Raw genomic sequence first — 4,155 nt, forward strand, 5'->3', positions numbered from 1 at the left:
CTCTGCTCGGGGCAGCCAGGTTCCAGCCCTGCCCCTGGCTGGTGACAATCCAGGAGGGCACTAGCCTTGCTGTCGCCTGCCCAGCTCTGCTGGTGTGGCTGAACCTTTCACCATCCCTGCACAAAGCCGCCCAAAAGGGAGTTTTGCGCCCGCTGTGGCTGCCCAGGCAGGTGGGGCTGGGTGGAAGAGCAAAGCTCTGCATTTTTCCCAGGCTCAGGCTCTGGCTTCCCCCAGGCTCCGGCCTCCTGCCATAGCCGGTGCGCGTGCTTCCCTTAGCGCGAGCAGCGGGCCCGGAGCTACGGCTCTGCGGGATCCGCGCTGCAGCCGCTGGGGAGGGGGAGAGTGGATCCCATAGCCAGGGGGCTTCTCCCAGGCGGGACGAATCCGGCCGTGTGCCGGGGCTGGGGCTCACGCTGGGGGCTGGAGGAGGGGGCACGGGGGTCTCTGCTGTGTGCTGCGGTCGGGTCACTGCTCTTGGTCTAGCTGGGGGTCTCTGCTCCGCGCGGGGCAGGGCGGAGGTTGCGGACTGGGAAGGGCTGCTCGCTGGTGTGCACTGGAGCTTGGAGCTGTCCCAGGAGGTCGTGCGATGAGCCCGGAGCTTGCAGGACCTTCTTTCCTTGGGCTGTCTGGCCAGTTAGCTTGCACCACGTTTCTGCTTTGGCGCCTCTCGGGTCTATCCTTAACTAGCCAGGGAGGGAGAGGGGAGACAAGTGCCTGTGGCTTTGCCTTCTTCCTGGGGCCCCGTGGGTGAGGACCACCTGCTCCCCCACCGTGCTGTACCCTCTGTGACCCCTGGAGACCCCTGCTCCCTTCTTTGTATCCCAGTGAGCGGCAGGCTGGGGTCCCCCCAGTGAGCGGCAGGCTGGGCTCCTGCCGTGGGGCTGAGCTCAGCTGCCCTGTTGGATTTGACTTCAATAAAGTTTTCTATTTTTGAGCAGTTGTGCATTATTTTCCCTGGTGCCCCTGAAGATGCTCTGGCTCCCAGCAATTTCCCAGGCATATTTTCCATGTCCTTTGCCAGTGGAGTGCCCAGGCCCTGCAGTGCCCAGAAGTGATGATCACGTGCACCAGCCGTCTCCACAAGCCCTCCACTGTGCCCCAGTGTGGCCAGTCCAGAGGCCTTATGGTACTGACCCCCCTCCCCAGATTGACATCTCCCATCTCCAGTCACTGCCTGGCCTTCTCAGGAGACAGCTTCCTTCAGGACGTGGTTCACAACACATGCATGTACATACACACACATGTACATGTGTGGATGTGAAGATAATCTGATCTATGGATCAGCCAGCCCAGCTTTCTTCCACACCAACATCCCCCTGCGTAGCTTCTCCTGGTTCGTCCCCATCTCCTTTTGAGACCCACCCATGTCCCAAAGCCAGCGCGTGGAGGAGCCTGGCTAGCATGACCCAAATCCTGCCGACGAGGGTTGGAAGACGCCTGCCTCTCGCCCGCCGCAGTGCTGGAATCAGGACGTGCGCAGTTGCAGATGGAGCCCGGGTGCGTCAGCAGCGCCAGGGGAAGCACTCAAAGCAGGGTGCTCCCCCCACTCCAGGGTGCAATGGCACCCTTGCAGCAGAGGAGGGGTCCTCCCAGGCCGGCTCGCTGGTGGTGGCAGGTCTGTGGGAGGGTGATGCAGCCAGGCGGCCAGGCTCCCCGTAGGGATGGCTGTGCCCTTCCCATGACGCTGCTGCCCTGGGGCTCGCTCAGGCTTTTGTCTCCAGTGGGCTGGAGAGAAGATGGATCCTGGTAGGCAGGAGCACCACAGCACACCTTCCCCAGGTCTTGGATGGGGCTGTCCCACACCCTCCTCCCTCCAGCCAAGCATCACATCTCAGGGATCCCCTCCCCGGCCAGCCCTTCCTCTTTCTCATGGTTTTTCTTTCAAACTGGGGCAGACATCCCTGCGCTTGTCACACCAGCTTCACCCCTTTGCCAGGGGCTCCAACCAGCCGCGCCGGGCTGATGAAGAAGAGGAGCTCTGGCACTGGGAGAGATTAGATCATCTGGGGAAACCAGTGGTTCTGGCTTCAGTGGTTCCAGCCCTGTGCCAGCCTTGGCTCTCCCAGCCTCCTAGTTTGTTTTGCTAACAGCATGAGGTTTTATCTTGAACCATCCAGGAAGTGTCTGGGCCTCCTAGGCAGGCAGGGCTGGGACCTGCAGGGAGATGCGATGGCTGCAGAGGAGGAAAGGAGGCACCAGCAACCACCCAAATAACTAGTCCCTCCAGGGCTGGGCAGGGCAGTCTGGGGGCTTGGCTCGGCCTTGCTATCTGCTTCCCTTTGGGAACTTTCTGAAAGAAGTTTCCCTTCCTTCCTTATCCTCAGCAGCCCTTTGATGAACCTGGGGTGAGAACGCAACCTCTCAGACTCTGGCGTCTCTTTCTTCTGCCTGTCTCCCAGGCTCCATCCTTTGGAGACTTTTTATACCGGAGGGGCTGTGCTACATCCTTTTCTGGCTTCACAAACCCAAGGCTGCCCCAGGTCTTTACAGCCCCCCACCATCTGAGAAGCTGGCTGGAGAGGTGGTAACTTCACCATGCTACTGCCAGCTCAGCAGAGGTGCCTGCACCTGCCTGCAGGCTCAGGAGCATGGTGCTGTATTAATTACTCTCTGCGGGGCGGGAGGGTAAGAGGAATATTGTAGCTGTAATGGACAGAAATGAAATTCTCTTGTTTTAGAATTGAGCTCAGAGTCTCCATAAATTGCAGGTTTAGGTGTTGGCAGATGTCTGGGAAAGTCTCCTACTGTCCTGGGTCAGTGGATTTTCTCAAGGTCGCTCACGTGGAATGAGCTGATAAATGGATCCAGCAACGAGCTGCAGATGGAGCTGAGGGTTCATGGGGGACCTGCCCTGTTTTTCCCCAGTTTCAGAGGGTCACTGTGCTGGGATCAGTTCCCAGGCACTGCAAATCAGCTCCTGCTCCCAGGATCAATTGCTCTTGGTTCAGATTTGGCTCTGGCTTGCAGAGATGGACCGTGTCGGTGAGGTCCTGGGGGCTGAGCCCAAGCTGTGCTGGGAAGAGTGGCTGGGCTCTGCAAAACAACAATGAAAGCGGCTTGTGAGCTTCACTGGGGTGCTTGTGGGAGCTGGGGGAGCATGAGGAGGGGCAAGGAGTGGGTCGTACACCATGTAGGGTAGTTGGTGAGGATAGTGGGAGCCCCATGAGCAAGGTGGGAATGTGCAGTGGCTCCTGGTAGATCTGTGCTGGGGGACTTTGTTTTATAGCAAGGAGGGGTGCCTATGCCTGGGCAAGCACCATGGGGCATGTGGGACCTCAAAATTAAGATCTTCAGCCATGGGAGAGGAGCAACTCCCTGGTACAGCCTCGTCTGTACAGCCAGAGACAGCGTGGGTGTGCGCAGGCTGTGCTACAGGAGAAGGTGACAGCGGGGTGTACTCAGCCTGTGCTCTGCACGTGGGAGGTGACAGCGGGGTGGTCACAACCTGTACCCCGCTGAGGAGTGGCACAGAGGTGTGTGGGAGGCATGGCTTCATGGTGTGGGTGGGTGGTGCGGGGGGGGCAGCCGGGGGTGCTCCGGGAGGAGGTGACACAGGGAGGGGTACAAGCCCTGTCCCCGGAGGAGGTGGCAGCGGGCTGCTTGCAGCCTGTACTGAGGCACAGGGGGGTACACAGCCGGTACCACAGGGAGAGGTGGCACAGGGTCTGGTACAAGCTGTACCGTGTGGAGTAGTGGCAGTGGGGTGCACCCAGCCAGTGTGACGCAGGAGGTGACAGTGAGGTGTACACAGCATGCAGCCTTGGACAGCTGATGACTCCTCTGTAATTGTGTCTTCAAGGAGGCACAGATGCTTACTGCCCTTTTTCCATTGAGGAGAGCATCAGGTCTCTCCCACCTGACAGTCCCTGGCCCCACCAGCACCTGGGACCTTGTCCTTTGCTCCCTTGAAGGCTCGCCCAGCCTGTGCTACCTGCCTGGGGCTCCTCACATCCGGCTGGGCTGCCTGGGTGGCTTGCAGCTCTGGCCAGTTCACCCTGCTGAGCCAGATGCCGGTAATTCATGGAACAGAATAATAGAATCATTAAGGTTGGAAAAGACCTCCAAGATCATCCAGTCCAACCGTCAACCCAATACCCCCATGCCCACTAACCCATGTCCCTCAGCACTATGTCTACATGACTCTTCAGTCCCTCC

At 59.4% G+C, this 4,155-nt stretch overlaps 1 protein-coding gene across 1 annotated transcript in view; it reads left to right on the top strand.

Moving 5' to 3' along the window:
* Positions 1–4,155, top strand: part of LOC104522210 (protocadherin-1) — a 51,414-nt gene that overhangs the window by 9,776 nt on the left and 37,483 nt on the right.

This window comes from Antrostomus carolinensis, unplaced genomic scaffold, assembly GCF_000700745.2.
Source record: "Antrostomus carolinensis isolate BGI_N321 unplaced genomic scaffold, ASM70074v2 scaffold7223, whole genome shotgun sequence".
NCBI classification, from domain to species: domain Eukaryota; kingdom Metazoa; phylum Chordata; class Aves; order Caprimulgiformes; family Caprimulgidae; genus Antrostomus; species Antrostomus carolinensis.